This window comes from Bos indicus, chromosome 13 (genome assembly GCF_029378745.1).
Source record: "Bos indicus isolate NIAB-ARS_2022 breed Sahiwal x Tharparkar chromosome 13, NIAB-ARS_B.indTharparkar_mat_pri_1.0, whole genome shotgun sequence".
Taxonomy (NCBI): Eukaryota; Metazoa; Chordata; class Mammalia; order Artiodactyla; family Bovidae; genus Bos; species Bos indicus.
The window spans coordinates 34,286,088-34,303,342 of NC_091772.1; the positions used below are offsets into that span (position 1 = coordinate 34,286,088).

The 17,255-nt window shown below is 42.9% G+C and overlaps 1 protein-coding gene across 14 annotated transcripts in view; it reads left to right on the forward strand.

Annotated features, from left to right (window-relative positions):
* Positions 1-2,268: 2,268 nt before the first annotated feature.
* ZNF438 (zinc finger protein 438) overlaps positions 2,269-17,255 on the forward strand; it is a 216,643-nt gene continuing 201,656 nt past the window's right edge. For 7 of the 14 annotated variants that reach the window (XM_070800930.1, XM_019973152.2, XM_070800929.1 and 4 more), the window contains exons 1-2: positions 2,269-2,742; positions 3,396-3,474. The gene's annotated coding sequence lies outside the window, so the exon portion shown is untranslated. The other 7 variants (XM_070800933.1, XM_070800931.1, XM_070800937.1 and 4 more) reach the window with 4 other exon arrangements.

Here is a 17,255-nt window from a genome sequence, read left to right on the forward strand (position 1 = left end):
AGACTTGCTTTTTAAATTTTATCTTCTGATATCAATTCAAAAATTTAAAAATATTTAAATCGAACCAAATGGAACACCTCAGTGAGCTGAGTCCTATCTCAGTCTTTAAGCCTAGATGTAATTGGATCTGAGTTTGTGAAATCAGATTTTAAAATTTATTTTAATTTGGCCTTATTATATTGCTTTAGCTGATTACAAATTGCCTGAACCCAACATTACAGTGTTGTGTTAGCTTCTGCTATACAGCAAAGTGAATCAGCCACACATATACATATACCCTCCCTTCCTTGGATTTCTCCAGAAAGGTATTTAAGGCTGAAATTGGGAGTCGGATAACTTTAAGCTTGTGACCTGGGGCAAGTACTCAACCTCACTTTTACCCTCTTCTTTAAACAAGTAAAAACAGTACCTAGATTGAAGAGTTTTTGTGAAGAGTAAATAAAAATTTCACATAGAATGCTGACCAGTGATTTAGATCTAAGTGCCAAAAAGGCTGGCAGTTATTAGCAGAGGCAATCAATGATAGAACTTGAACTTGAAGAGAGACTAGATCTTTTCTAATAGATGGGCTTCCCACCTGGCACAGTGGTAAAGAATCTGCCTGCCACTGCAAGAGACACAGGAGACTTGGGTTCAATCCCTTGGTCAGGAAGATCCCCTGGAGAAGGAAATGGTAACCCACGCCAGTCTTCTTGCCTGGAAAATTCCATGGACAGAAGAGCAAACGTATTTTGTATTGGAACATTTTTACTGCATTTTGTATGTACTTCTTGATCATTTCCATTCCATCAAAGGACAGATGATGTTTATGTATGCCTATAGGTGTATCTAGAATCTCATTAAAAAAGAATTTCAATTTTGGGATGATATACATAAACATTTTATAAGCATGTAATTAAAGAAATTAACAACTGAAAGTTTTCTTAAATTGTTTTTTAACAAGGAAAAAACAAATATTGCTATTTTTTCAATGTGTAGAATTTTAGATTTTTTTCTAATATTTAGAATTTTGAAAAGTGCTAATTTTTCTATAACTCTGCTCCACAGAACAAAAACCTTCTTATCTACAAACTTTATAAATTTCTTTCATCTTATGATAGTGATCATTAACATTTGTGTGTGTTAGTCCCTTAGTTGTCTCTGACTCTTGACGACCACATGAACTACAGCCGGCCATGCTCCTCTGTCCATGGAATTCTCCAGGCAAGAATACTGGAGTGAGTTGTCATTTCCTTCTCCAGGGGATCTTCCTGACCCAGGGATCGAACCTGGGTCCCTGCTCCTGCACTGCAGGCAGAGTCTCTACTGTCTGAGCTACCAGGGAAGCCCAATTAAAACTTTGTATGATATAGTAAGGTAAACCATACAAATAATATCCAAGTCAGAAACTTTTATAAACTTTAATTACTTAAGTGTATTTTCCCTGAATAATACGTTTATTTTTAACCAGCCCAGATGTCAAGAGTTAAAGGCTAACAGTCCCTGTCATCTTCATCACTCTTTCCTATAAAAATACTACAGTATTTTCAATGAGAGTGTAAACAAACCATTGTTTCAGGTTTTATTTACACTCGAGCTGTCTGGCAAAATTCCATGCTTGATCTAGCTATTTGTCGTGATTCCAAGTTTTAAAAAGTGATCCTTTCTCTCTTCAGTACTTCCTCCTTGGCGTCTACTTCCAAGACCTCCTTTCCCCAGTCTTTATTTCTCCCCAAGACGTAGTTGTTTGAGTTACTTTTTAGGATAAAGTGTTATTTTCTTTCCTGACTGTAAGACTAATAGAAAAATCCTATAAGCCAGAAATAAATGTTTAACATATTGCTGTCGGTTCTTCGAGCTTTCAGTTTTCCTTTGACTAAGCCATCTTTTAACCAGAAAAGAGCATAAAATAGGAGCAGAGACCAGGGCTGGAGCAGGAAAATGTCACCAGGTGAGGAGGAGGTGGAAAGTTTACACGAGCGAAGACGCATAAATATTTTGTATATACAGATCATCGTCTGCTAAAGCTAATATAGTGGAACCGGTGCAAAAGTTGGAAATCTAGTAGGAAGAGGAAAGACTAAAAACTCAAGGAAAACGTTACAACAGCCGCCAGGACAGGGTGGGGTCGCGGGGCGCCGGTCCTGCCTCCAGTAGTAGCCGGAAGGGCGGACCCCCCAGGGGGCGGGGCCAGGTGGAGGGGGGGTGGTCCGATTGGGGAGGAGTATACTGGGGGTGGGCGGGGCCGACTACTTGGGGCGGAGTCGGGGCGGGGCGGCATAGGAGCAAGGGCTGGTGGGAGACCTGAGCGCTCCCGGCGAAGGGACCGCAGCACCTGATGGACAGCAAATGGCTGCTTCCGCACGTGGAGAACTTTTAACGAACACGTGAGGGAAGAAAGGCAAAGTCTGTGGAAAATTTACCTCACAACTCTGGCGTCCAGCCCTAGCCCCTTAGCGACACCCTGTTTGCTGTGGGTCTTTGCCCACTCCCATTGTTGCCTCGCCCCCGGCCCCACGGCTAGAGCACAGCTCTCTCGAGCAGCCCCCGCCCTCGGCGACCTGGTTTGGGAAGCCCTCCAGGAGGCAGCCACGCGGGCCGTCTGCGCCTGCTCCGCGCCCGGGGCCCCGCGGCGGGGCGGGGCCGTTGAGGAAGGGGCGTGTCTCCCGTCGGCGCGCGGGGGGCGGTGCCCGCGGCCTGACCTGCCCAGGCGCCGGGTCCTCTGACGTCACCTCGCCGTGACGCGAACGCGGTAGGAAAACTGTAAGTTTCTGAGGATTCCTGAAGCTGCTTGGGCCTCCGGGGCTCCCCCAGCTGTTCGCACCCCGGGAGTCGGTGGTGGCCTTGGGTTCCGCCCCTGGGGCGGTCCGGGGAGCCGCCGAACGCGGTGACGGGACAGGTACCCGCCCGGGGCGGGAGCGCGCTCTCCGTGGCGGGCGGGGCGGCAGTGCGAGCAGGCGAGGCCGCGCCCGGGGAGACTCGCACGGCCTCCCTTGGGACCGCAGTAGAGGCCAGAGAACGGGGAGTCCAAGGGAAGAGCCTCTTTTCATTCTTCCTCCTAGAGAGGACTGAATTCGATCTGTCTTGGAGTTTGACATGTTGAGTCAGCGGTGCAGGGTTCCTGCAGAGACCCCCGCATATCTGGGCTTCCTTTGGGGTCCCAGCAGCTTCAAGATAGGTGAGGGCGAGCTGCAGGGATGGCCACTTGCTGCCTCAGTTTCCTTTTTGTGTAAAATGGAGGCATAGCGGCCTCTAACCTCCCTAATGGGCATCTCCCAGGGCCGGGAGCATTGTGAGAGGTAACCTTGCCAGGAGAAAACTTAAGACAGTCGGTTATTCTGAGAATGTGGTGACCAGAGGCCTTGTAGGTAGGGAATGTTTTCAAAATTTTGCCTTCTTTCCTTCTGCCCATCTAGTCACGGACAACACTTGAACCGGACCACAGATCTGAACTCTTGTCTCTGAGCTTGGTGGACAGGAGTCAAGACATCACTGGTATCAGTATCACAATGTTCTCAGCAATTAAAACGCCCCCTTGTCTGGTGTTGTAGAGAAAACTGAGCGTCCTGGAATGAGCACAGTATACTCAACAGACACACTGTGTTTTAGGGGTTGTTCTGTCAGTTTGGAATTTCACCTCATCATATGTTACTGTTTGACTTTCTTGGCTTGTCAGAGGTTGGTGCATTTTTGATGAGTTAGTGCTATACTATGAAACTTCTCAAATTCAGGAGCAAGTGTTTGTTAAGAACTTTGAAAGGAAGAATATTGGGTGCCCCTAGGGTGTATTTATTCAGGAAATTGAATACAAACATTTCTGTAAATTTAGCTCAGGGGCCCAATACCCATCCATCCTAGTTTGAAGAGCCTTAGAAAGCGAGGATTCTGATTTTTGTTTCTGATAGTTACTAGCTTTGTGTCCAAAGAGAAGTCACCCAAGCTGGGAACTTTTTCTCCCCAAAATGGGAGGTGATAGTATATGTACTGTTTGTTTTTTGAGGATCAGATGTGATCATGAAAATGAAAGGCTGGCTAAGTATTGTTATTAAGAAACTCCGGCTGGTCCTCTAACCTGGTTAGGAGATGTGTACTTTCAAAGTCAGGTTCTGAGTCAGAACTACACATAGAGCAGCAAATAACATGAAGTTGCCAACCTGGTGGAGCTCATGGTCCAGGAGGGTATCAGACATCAAAGAATAAGTACGTAATGTTATTTCAGATGGTGGTAAGTGCAGTGAAGTCAAGGAAGATAAGAACAACAGTGGGAGTACAGGGCGGGTTGTTTGACATGGGGTCCATCAGGGAATACATTGCAGAGGAAGAACCTGAGGTAATAAATTTTTAGGCAGGCATAATCGTAGCCGTAAACCCTAACCTAGAGCTAACTATGTGAGGCATTCTTCTAAACACTAAATTAGATTTTTACAACCTGAGATGTGTATTCATATCTCCATTTTTTGTTATAGAGGAGGATACCAGTGCACAGAAATGTTACACATGTGCTCATGGCTTCCCAGGTGACTCAGTGATAAAGAACCCACCTGCCAATGCAGGAGACGTGGGTTCTATGCTTGGGTTGGAAAGATCCCTTAGAGTAGGAAATGGAAACCCACTTCAGTATTCTTGCCTGGAAAATTCCATGGGGGGCTGCAGTCTATGGGGTCGCGAAGAGTCGGACACAGCTGAACGACTGAGCATACATGCTTGCAGACAGAGCTAAAATGTGATAGGGACAGTATTTGAATGTGGGTAACTCGACCTCAGAGTTCAGACTTCAGAGGATTGTATGGTACTGTCTTGCGACAGCAGTGGTCTGAGCTGGAAGCAAGCCTGAGGTGTCCAAGGCGTGGCAAGGGGAGAGTGTTTAGAACAAGGCAAGGAAGGGAGAAGGTGGTGGTAAGTGATACTGGAGGGCCAGCAACTAGGGGGACCCTTGTGGGTTAAAGGGACAGGGGTGTGTGAAGACGCTACTCTGAATGTGATGGGAAACTACAGGGAGCCTTGCATCAAGGGGATAGCATCTAATTGCAGTTTTCTTGGAGGGAGAATTAGCAGTAGGGTTGTGGAATGGGGAGTATTGAAAGCGGGGAGATGGAGTCTCTTACTGTTGCCTGGGGAGAGATGGCAGGGGTTTGGGCTAGGGGAGATAGTTGGTGAGATGATGGTATATGGTCAAAGTCATAGTATACTTTTGATGCTAGAAGTTGGAGTGTGAGAAGAAGGAGAAGTAATGATTTCTCTGGTTTTAGGCTGAAACAGCTGGAGGGACAGTGGTGCTATTTCCTGAGAAGGGAGGAAGGGGTTTAGGAGGACAACCATGAATTCTGTTTTGGACAAGTTATAGATGCTCCATAGACATAGTAACAGGCTTCCCAGGTGGCACTCGTGGTAAAGAACCCGCCTGCCAGTGCAGGAAATGTAAGAGATGTGGATTTGATTTCCTGGGTTGGGAGGATCTCCTGGAGGATGGGATGGCAACCCACTCCAGTATTCTTGCCTGGAGAATCCCATGGACAGAGGAGCCTGGAGGGCTACAGTCCAGAGTTTGCAAAGAGTTGGACACAACTGAAGTGACATAGCATGCGCATGCATGCAGACATAGTAACAGCAGTCCCAGTGCTGGTAATAGCAGTAATCTCCATGTCAGTGTGAACTGTGTGTTTGGCTGGTTTTAAGCACTTTTACACATGTGAATACATATAATTCTTATGACAGTTTTGTGTGTGGAGGAGCCACTAAAGAAGCCTGCCATCTCCTAGCTTGGGAGTGATGGAGCTGGGATTCAGACTCAGGCAATCTTGTTTCAGAATCCGTGCAATTCATCCCTGTAACTCCCACTAGATTGACACATTGAATAGGCTCTTGGATGTAGGAATATGGAACTCAGAGGAATGGTCAGGGCTGAAGACACACATTTGTATTTCTGAAAAGAAAGCCTGCTTTTTTTCCTCATTGTCTTGATTCAACATCACAGTAATTCAACATCACATTAATCCAAAGCTATGCCCCAACCATTAATGCCAAAGAAGCTAAAGTTGAATGATTTTGATTCTGTGAAGGTCTACAAGACCTTCTAGAACTAACACCAAAAAAAGATGTCCTTTTCATCATAGGGGGTTGGGAGGCAAAAGTAGGAAGTTAAGAGGTATCTGGAGAGGAGAGGGTGTGGAGAAAAGGGAACCCTCTTACACTGTTGGTGGGAATGCAAACTAGTACAGCCACTATGGAGAACAATGTAGAGATTCCTTAAAAAACTGGAAATAGAACTGCCATACGACCCAGCAAGCCCACTGCTGGGCATACACACCAAGGAAACCAGAATTGAAAGAGACACGTGTACCCCAATGTTCATCGCAGCACTGTTTACAATAGCCAGGACATGGAAGCAATCTAGATGTACATCAGCAGACGAATGGATAAGAAAGCTGTGGTACATATACACAATGGAGTATTACTCAGCCATTAAAAAGAATGCATTTGAATCAGTTCTAATGAGGTGGATGAAACTGGAGCCTATTATACAGAGTGAAGTAAGCCAGAAAGAAAAAACACCAGTACAGTATACTAACGCATATATATGGAATTTAGAAAGGTGGTAACGATAACGCCACATGCAAGACGGCAAAAGGACACAGATGTATAGAACAATCTTTTGGATTCTGTGGGAGAGGGCGAGGGGGATATAATTTGGGAGAATGGCATTGAAACATGTATATTATCATACGTGAAAAGGATTGCCAGTCCAGGTTCGATGCATGAGACAGGGTCCTTGGGGCTGGTGCACTGGGATGACCCAAAGGGATGGGATGGGGAGGGAGGTGGGAGGGGGTTCAAGATGGGGAACACATGTACACCCATGGCATATCCATGTCAGTGTATAGCAAAATCACTACAATATTGTAAAGTAATTAGCCTCCAATTAAATAAATTTATATTAAGAAAATGCAAAAGTAAAAAATAAGTTTTTACTCTCTGTGGTGGGCAGAACTCTAAAAAAAAAAGAGAGAGTTACCTGGAAAAACAGGCAAGTTTGGCCTTGGAGTAAAATGAAGCAGGGCAAAGGCTAACAGAGTTTTGCCAAGAGAATGCACTGGTCATAGCACGAGACAGCTCTTCCAACAACATGAGACAGCTCTACACATGGACATCACCAGATGGTCAATACTGAAGTCAGATTGATTATATTCTTTGCAGCCGAAGATGGAGAAGCTCTATACAGTTAGCAAAAACAAGCCCCGGACATGACTGTGGCTCAGATCATGAACTCATTACAAAATTCAGGCTTAAGTTGAAGAAAGTAGGGAAAACCACTAGACCACTCAGGTATGACCTAAATCAAATCCCTTGTGATCATACAGTGGAGGTGATGAATAGATTCAAGGGATTAGATCTGGTAGACAGAATGCCTGAAGAACCGTGGACATAGGTTTATAACATTGTACAGGAGGCAGTGACCAAAACTATCCCCAAGAAAAAGAAATGCAAGAAGGCAAAGCAGTTATCTTAGGAGGCCTTAGAAATAGCTGAGAAAAGAGAAACGAAAGGCAAAGGAGAAAGGGAAAGATACACCAACTGAATGCAGAGTACCATAGGATAGCAAGGAGAGATATGAAAGCCTTCTTACAGTGAACAATGCAAAGAAACAGAGGAAAACAATAGAATGGGAGAGACTAGTGATCTCTTGAAGAAAATTGGAGATACCAAAGGACAGGGAAGCCTGGCATGCTGCAGTCCATGGGGTTGCAAAGAGTCAGACACAACTGAGTGACTGAACAATAACCACCACCACCAAGGGAGATGGGCACTGTAAAAGACAGAAACAGTAAGGAGCTAACAGAAGCAAAAGAGATTAAGAAGAGGTAAGAATACACAGAGGACCCTGATGCAGCCCTCAGATTATATGAAAAACCTCACCTCTGGAGGATCCCAGGTGACCATCAAGGACCCTACCCCACAAGGTTACTATAGTCAGATGGCATCAAGATCCTTCTGAGGGCCAAAGTTTGTATGTGGGCAGATGCTGTTGTCAAAAACCGATTATGCTTTCTGGCAAATCACTCACCGTATATAAATCCGTATATGTAAATCCCATGTTAATTTATTAAATTTCAGTTGGAAAGGAGGCATTGTGTATGATGAAATATATGTAGGGAGTCAGGCTGTCCAGTGTGCAAACTCCAAGGCAGTTGGTGTAATTGGATTCAGAGACTAGATGAGGCATAGAATACTACTCGTATGTGTGCAATTGCATAAATAGTAAATTATGTTTTTAAAGTCCATTTTCATTCCTGGAGCTCAGATTTCATTTGCTATTGCTGTATACTTTATATACCCAAGGACATCGCCTCAGGGTTGTAAGCTCTTTAAGGAGATTTTATGCTTATATCCATGTATTATATAGAAAAATAAAAATTGAGTTTACTTAAAAAAAAAAGAATACACAGAGGAACTATAAAAAAGGGTCTTAATGACCTGGATGACCACGATGGTGTGATCACTCACCTAGAGCCAAACGTCCTGGAGTGTGAAGTCAAGTGGGCCTTAGGAAGCCTTTCTACAAACAAAGCTAGTGGAGGTGATGAAATTCCAGCTGAGCTATTTCAAATCCTAAAATGATGATGCTATTAAAGTGCTGTGCTCAATATATGAGCAAATTTGTAAAACTCAGTAGAGGCCACAGGACTGGAAAAGGTCAGTTTTCATTCCAGTCCCAAAGAAGGGCAATGACAAAGAACATTCAGACTACTGTACAGTTGTGCTCACATGCTAGCAAGGTAATATTCCAAATCCTTCAAGCCGGGCTTCAGTAGCTTGTGAACTAAGAAATCCCAGATGTGCGAGCTGGATTTAGAAGAAACAGAGGAACCAGAGATGAAGTTACCAACATCTGTCTGATCATAGAAAAAGCAGGGGAATTCCAGAAAAACAACTACTTCTGCTTCATTGACTATGCTAAAGCCTTTGACTGTGTGGATCACAACAAACAGAAAAATTCTCAGAGATGGAAATACCAGACCACCTTACCTGTCTTCCAAGAAACCTGTATGCAGGTCAAGAAGCAGCAGATAGGACTGGATTTGGAACAATGGACTGGTTCAAAATTGGGAAAGGAGTACATCAAGACTGTATGTTGTCACCCTGTTTATTTAGCTTATATGCAGAGTACATCATGAGAAATGCCAGATTGGATGAATCACATGCTGGAATCAAGATTGCCAGGAGAAATATCAACAACCTCAAATAACCAGATGATACAGAGGATGAGATGGTTGGATGGCATCACTGACTTAATGGACATGAGTTTGAGTAAACTCTGGGAGTTGGTGATGGACAGGGAGGCCTGGTGTGCTTTGGTCCACGGGGTTGCAAAGAGTTGGACACAACTGAGTGACTGAACTGAACTGAACCAATCTAATGGCAGAAAGTGAAGAGGAACTAAATAGCCTCTAGATGAGGGTGAAAGAGGAGAGTGAAAAACCCAGCTTAAAACTCAGCATTCAAAAAACTGAGGTCATGGCATCCAGTCCCATCATTTCATGGCAAATAGATAGGGGAAAAGTGGAAACAGTAACAGACTTTATTTTCTTGGGCTCCAAAATCACTGTGGATGGTGACTGCAGCCTTGAAATCATAAAAGACACTTGTACATTGAAAGAAAAGCTATGACAAATCTAGACAGTATTAAAAAGCATAGACATCACTTTCATGACAAAGATCCATCAAGTCAAAGCTATGGTTTTTCCTGTAGTCTTGTATGAATGTGAGAGTTGGCCCATAAAGAAGGCTGAGTGCTGAAGAATTGATGCTTTCCAACTGTGGTGCTGGAGAAGACTCTTGAGAGTCTCTTGGACAGCAAGGAGATCAAACCAGTCAATCCTAAAGGAAATCAACCCAGAATATTCATTGAAAGGACTGTTGCTGATGCTGAATCTCTAGTACTTTGGCCATCTGATGCAAAAAGCCAACTCACTGAAAAAGACCCTGATGCTGGGAAAAAAAGATTAAAGGCAGGAGGAGAAGAGGTGACAGAGGATGAGATTGTTAGATGGTGTCGCTCATTGTACAGGAGTTTGAGCAAACTCTGGGAGATAGTGAAGGATAGGGAAACCTGGTGTTCATGGCATCTCAAAGAGCTGGACAGGACTTAGGGACTGAAAAACAACAAGAAGCCTTGAATGGCAAGAGGAGAAAGGAACACAGGCTAACTGGCCTTTCATTACTTGTTTCTGTTCAGGCAGCCCCTGTCCCATACTCCCTTTCTGTGAGGTTCCAGAGGGTGAGGTCTGTATTTCTTCTTCTCCATCTCTAGTCCCTGCCGTGGAGTAGATATTAGGGATGACTTTATATGCAGAACATTGGCTAGGTGTGAGGAGTTCAGAAATGAATAAAACATAGCTCTCCTCTGGAGGAGCAGAGTGTGCAGAAGGACCTGTGGGAATACAACTAGAGGCTAAATGCAGAAACGCATGCCGATGAGTTCATCCTGGAACATGCGTGAGGGGTGGGGCGGGAAGGGGTCAGAGGAGAGAAGGAATGCCTCAGCAAACGCAGGATCAATTCGAGGCTCCCCAGGAGTCTGTTTCAAGAAAAGAATGACTCGAAACCTAAGCCTAGTATACTATATTTGCATTAGTTTTATTTGGCAACTGTGTAATTATTGCCAAATGAAATACAATTTGATATTTGAATATCATGGTGGAGTGATGAGTTTTTCCAGTTCTATTACCTCAGTGTTGACAGGGCTCACTAGTGAAATAAAGGAGTTGGCCTGAAATGTTGCAGTTTGCATAACAGGACCACGGAGGGGTTGTGTGAAGTATTTAGGCAGGTTTCCACTGATTTCAGTGAATTGTGCCAAAGTTCCACACATTGTAGTAAGTTTGAGTTTCTCTGCTGATCCTCTTTAACATTGAGTTAGATTTTTTTGTCTGAGAAAGAGGATCTGGTGATATTTGTCGTGAGCAGAACTATAGATTACATCTCTTATATGTGGAACAATGTGGAAACGTAGGAATTTGAACAATACACACAAAAATAGGTATCGTATTTCCATGAGTCTCTTTCAGGGCCTACTATAATCTACACACATTTATCACATTGTATTACTTCCTAATATGCATATTTCAAATTCAAACCATGAAAGATTATATAAATTTATACCATTGTAGATTTCATGATTAATTTCCGAGCTTTTCTGCTACAACATATACAATTATATTTTGTTTAGCTTTTTTAGCTTTCAGCAGCAGAATTGATCTGAATAACAAAGTCCACCAGAACTCTAAACAGGAACCCACCACAAGTTTAAAAGTAAAAGATGTGCTGTCTCATGTTGCAGCTCACTGAATTTTAACTCTGCTATTGCAGTATCTCTAAATTTAGTGGAGTTGATGTGATTATTATTATTTTTTTAAACCACAATTGCAGTTAGCTTCCTTAAGAACATTAGACATGGTATAAAGTAGAATTGTGTCTATTGATGGCCTATTGATGGCTCATGCTTTGTCATTTTTTAAGTTCAGGCTCTGGGAGAGCAGGCTGTTGGGTGCATGCTAAGTTGCTTCAGTTGTATCCAACTCTTTGTGAGCCCATGGACTGTAACTCTCCAGGTTCCTCTGCATGAGATTCTCTAGGCAAGAATACTGGAGTGGATTGCCATGCCCTCGTCCAAGTGATCTTCCTGACCCAGGGATCAAACCTGCATGTCTTACATCTCCTGCATTGGCAGCCAGGTTCTTTACCACTAGTACCACCTGGGCAGCCCTGGAGAGCAGGCTGACGGTTATTTGTATCAGGTAGCTCCCAGCAGAGGGGGAGTGGTGGTCAGCTATTGTATTTGATGACAACAGAAGTCATTCTCACACTGACCAGGTGAAATATAGCATCCTAGGTAACTTACTGTGATTCCTTTTAAAATTTATATTTACCTAGGCAAAATTAACGGGCTTCCCTGGTGGTTCAGATGGTAAAAAATCTGCAATGCGTGAGACCCAGGTTCGATCCCTGGGTCGGGAAGACCCCCTGGAGAAGGCAATGGCTACCCACTCTAGCATTCTTGCCTGGAGAAGTCCATGGATAGAGGAGTCTTTTGGGGCACAGTCTGTGGAGTCGCAAAGAGTCAGACATGACTGAGCGACCAACACTTTCACTACTATGTTAAGAGTACCAATGTAAGTAGATGGAAATTATTTCTTGTAGAAAACCATGTGTCTCACCCAGTGATGGTGTATACTAGGCATTTAATGTAATTCTTAAAATTCTGCTTCTTGTGGTTTCTTTTTGCATTTTACCATCAACATATATGTATTAAACATCTATAGTAATTAGCTGAATACTAATTTGTGTATTTTTACTTAATATTTTAAATGTTTGACTACATTTAATAATTTATGTAGATAAGTAGCACTTAATTTTGTTTCATTTCATATTTGGTTGCTTAGAAATCAAAATCTTGAGGCATGATTTTTTTTCCCATATAATCACTAATGAATAATAATTAGTAAGTCTGGTAGAGACTAAGCTTTGGTGACTGGTTAACTAAGTTGTTACCCCAGAAGAACTCCCAAGAAGGAAATTCTTAGAGAGAATTAAGCAAAAAAACAGCATGTTGATGGAAGAGAATTAAACCATAACTCCCTCCTGTACCTATAATTCTCCTATAGACAGCATTCTTTTACTGAGCTCTTATACTGCAAAACTGTTAGCTCCCAACTGCATTCTAATTTATCAGTCTCAGAATGTGGTCCACTGGAGAAGGGAATGGCAAACCACTTCAGTATTCTTGCCTAGAGAACCCCATGAACAGTATGAAAAGGCAAAAAGGTAGGACACTGAAAGATGAACTCCCCAGGTTGGTTGGTGCCCTATATGCTACTGGAGACAGGGGAGAAATAACTCCAGAAAGAATGAAGGGATGGAGCCAAAGCAAAAACAACACCCAGTTGTGTATGTGACTGGTGATAGAGGCAAGGTCCAATGCTTTAAAGAGCAATATTGCATAGGAACCTGGAATGTTAGGTCCATGAATCAAGGCAAATTGGAAGTGGTCAAACAGGAGATGGCAAGAGTGAATGTCAACATTCTAGGAATCAGCGAACTGAAATGGACTGGAATAGGTGAATTTCACTCAGATGACCATTATATCTACTACTGAGGGCAGGAATCCCTTAGAAAAAATGGAGTAGCCATCATGGCCAACAAAAGAGTCTGAAATGCAGTACTTGGATGCAGTCTCAAAAACGACAGAATGATTTCTGTTCATTTCCAAGGCAAACCATTCAATATCTTGGTAATTCAAGTCTATGCCCCGACCAGTAACGTTGAAGAAGCTGAAGTTGAATGGTTCTATGAAGACCTACAAGACCTTTTAGAACTAACACCCAAAAAAGATGTCCTTTTCATTATAGAGGACTGGAATGCGAAAGTAGGAAGTCAAGAAACACCTTGGAGTAACAGGCAAATTTGGCCTTGGAGTACAGAATGAAGCAGGGCAAAGGCTAATAGAGTTTTGCCAAGAGAATGCACTGATAATAGCAAACACCCTCTTCCTACAACACAAGCGAGGACTCTGCACATGGACATCACCAAATGGCCAACACCGAAATCAGATTGGTTATATTCTTTGCACCCAAAGATGGACAAGCACTATACAGTCAGCAGAAACAAGACCAGGAGCTGACTGTGGCTCAGATCATGAACTCCTTCTTGCCAAATTCAGACTTAAATTGAAGAAAGTGGGGAAAACCATTAGACCATTCAGGTATAACCTAAATCAAATCCCTTATGATTATACAGTGGAAGTGAGAAATAGATTTAAGGGACTAGATCTGATAGACAGAGTGCCTGATGAACTATGGACGGAGGTTCGTGACATTGTACAGAAAACCGGGATCAACACCATCCCCAAGAAAAAGAAACGCAAAAAAGCAAACTGGCTGTCTGAGGAGACCTCACAAATAGCTATGAAAAGAAGCAAAAAGCAAAGGAGGAAAGGAAAGATATAAGCATCTGAATGCAGAGTTCCAAAGAATAGCAAGGAGAGGTTAAGAAAGCCTTCCTCAGCAATTAATGCAAAGAAATAGAGGAAAACAACAGAATGGGAAAGACTAAAGATCTCTTCAAGAAAATAGAAATGCCAAGGGAACATTTCATGCAAAGATGGGCAATAAAGGACAGAGATGGTACAGACCTAACAGAAGAAGAAGATATTAAGAAGAGGTGGCAAGAATATACAGAACTGTACAAAAAAGATCTTCACAACCCAGATAATGATAATGGTGTGATCACTCACTTAGAGCCAGAAATCCTGGAATGTGAAGTCAAGTGGGCCTTAGGAAACATTACTACGAACAAGCTAGTGGAGGTGATGGAATTCCAGTTGAGCTATTTCAAATCCTAAAGTGATGATGCTGTGAAAGTGCTGCACTCAATATGCAGCAAATTTGGAAAACTCAGCAGTGGCCACAGGACTGAAAAAGGTCAGTTTTCATTCCAATCCCAAAGAAGGGCAATGCCAAAGAATGCTCAAACTACTGCACAGTTGCACTCATCTCACATGCTAGTAAAGTAATGCTCAAAATTCTCCAAGCCAGGTTTCAGCAATACCTGAACTGTGAACTTCCAGATGTTCAAGCTGGTTTTAGAAAAGGCAGAGGAACCAGAGACCAAATTGCCAACATCTGCTGGATCATGAAAAAAGCAAGAGAGTTCCAGAAAACCATCTATTTCTGCTTTATTGACTATGCCAAAGCCTTTGACTGTGTGGATCACAATAAACTGTGGAAAATTGTGAAAGAGATGGGAATACCAGACCACCTGACCTGCCTCTTGAGAAACCTATATGCAGGTCAGGAAGCAACAGTTAGAATTGGACATGGAACAACAGACTGGTTCCAAATAGGAAAAGGAGTATGTCAAGGCTGTATATTGTCACCCTGCTTATTTAACTTATATGCAGAGTACATGATGAGAAATGCTGGGCTGGAAGAAGCACAAGCTGGAATCAAGATTGCTGGGAGAAATATCAATCACCTCAGATATGCAGATGATACCACCCATGTGGCAGAAAGTGAAGAAGAACTGAAGAGCCTCTTGATGAAAGTGAAAGTGGAGAGTGAAAAAGTTGGCTTAAAGCTCAACATTCAGAAAACTAAGATCATGGCATCCGATCCTGTCACTTCATGGCAAATAGATAGGGAAACAGTGGCTGATTTTATTTTTTGGGGCTCCAAAATCACTGCAGATGGTGACTGCAGCCATGAGATTAAAAGACAGTTACTCCTTGGAAGGAAAGTTATGACCAACCTAGACAGCATATTAAAAAGCAGAGACATTACTTTGTCAACAAAGATCCGTCTATTCAAGGCTATGGGTTTTCCAGTAGTTATGTATGGATGTGAGAGTTGGACTATAAAGAAAGCTGAGTGCTGAAGAATTGATGCTTTTGAACTGTTTTGTTGGAGAAGACTCTTGAGAGTTCCTTGGACTGCAAGGAGATCCAAACAGTCCATCCTAAAGGAGATCCGTCCTGAGTGTTCACTGGAAGGCCTCATGTTGAAGCTGAAATTCCAATACTTTGGCCACCTGATGCAAAGAGCCGACTCATTTGAAAAGACCCTGATGCTGGGAAAGATTGAAGGCAGGAGGAGAAGGGGACGACAGGATGAGATGGTTGGATGGCATCACCGACTCAATGGACATGAGTTTGGGTAAACTCTTGGAGTTGGTGATGGACAGGGAGGCCTGGTGTGCTGTGGTTCATGGGGTTGCGAAGAGTCGGACACGACTGAGAGACTGGACTGAACTGAGAGAGAGAGTGAAAGTGAAAGTCACTCAGTCGTGTCCAACTCTTTGTGACCCCATGGACTATACAGTCCATGGAATTTTCCTGGCCAGGATACTGAAGTGGGTAGCCTTTCCCTTCTCCGAGGGATCTTCCCAACCCGGGGATCAAACCCAGGTCTCTCGTGTTGCAGGCGGATTCTTTACCAGTAGAGCCACAAGGGGAGCCCCAGATATGAAATAAATACTGAAATGTTGTAGTGAGGCTATAGCTCAGTGAATCTAAGCTGGGGATGACTTTGTCCCCTCCCCCAACTTACCCTGGGGACATTTGGCAAAGGCTGGAGGCATTTTTAGTTGTCCCAACTCTGTATATGTTGGCGGGTTGGAGGGGGGGCACATTGCTCCTGGCATCTAGTTAGTGGAGGCCAGGGAAGCACCTCAATAACCTACAGTACCCAGGGCGACCTCAACATCAAAAAATTATTTAGGTTAGGAACTTCCCTCATGGTCCAATGATTAAGAATCTACCTTCCAATGCAGAGCATGGGGTTCAATCCCTGGTTTGGGAACTAAGAGCCCACGTGCTTCGGGGCAGCTAAGTTCACAAGCCACAGTGAAGACCCAGTACAACTAAAATAAATAAATAAACTAAAAAGGACTCCTTTTTTTTTTTTAATTATCTAAGTTAAAATGTCAACGCTGCTAATGTTGAGAAACCCTGCAGTGTATAGCTTGCTTTCTTTTTCTCTTTTTCCTGTTGCTTTAGAAATTGAAGTAGTAGTTGTAAATGACAAACACCTGACTTGAACAAAAGATGTTGTTGAACTGCTTTTAGTTCTTTGGAGAGCTGAGGTCATTTGGTTCATTTATTGCATGGAAAAGAATTCTTGTAGCTCATAGCCATGTGGTGGTCAGTGTGTCTAGCATTTGGGGTATGATTTTAGGCATGACATTTTTTCCTTATTAAAATTAATTTGATTGGGGTATTATATAATCCTGGATTTTAATAGGTTTGCTCGTATGAATCCTCTTCATTTTTGTATGTATAGAATTAATTATCTCCCAGTTACATGGGTTTTTGTATGTTTGAAAAATCCTTTTCAGATTCATTTTCATAAGTGATGGTTATACATACTCCAGAAAATGTGTAGGGTATCCATTCCCCAACTATTTGACAGATCAGGAAACAGATTTAGATCAAATGACTTGTCATGTGTGTTATATAGCAAGTTAGTTACCAGACCAAAGTAGGTAGAGGCCTCAGAGATCTGGTTGTTAAGACCTTTTTTTTTTTTTTTTAATGAATAGGAATGTGTATTTTTAATTAATTAATTTATATTTATTTACTTATGTTTTGGCTGCACTGCACAGCCTGTGGGATCTAGTTCCCCGACCAGGGTTCAGACTCACGCCCCCCACATTGGGAGCTGAGTCTTAACCACTGGACCACCAGGGAAGTCCTCTTAGGACATTTAAAAAAGTACTAGTTATGT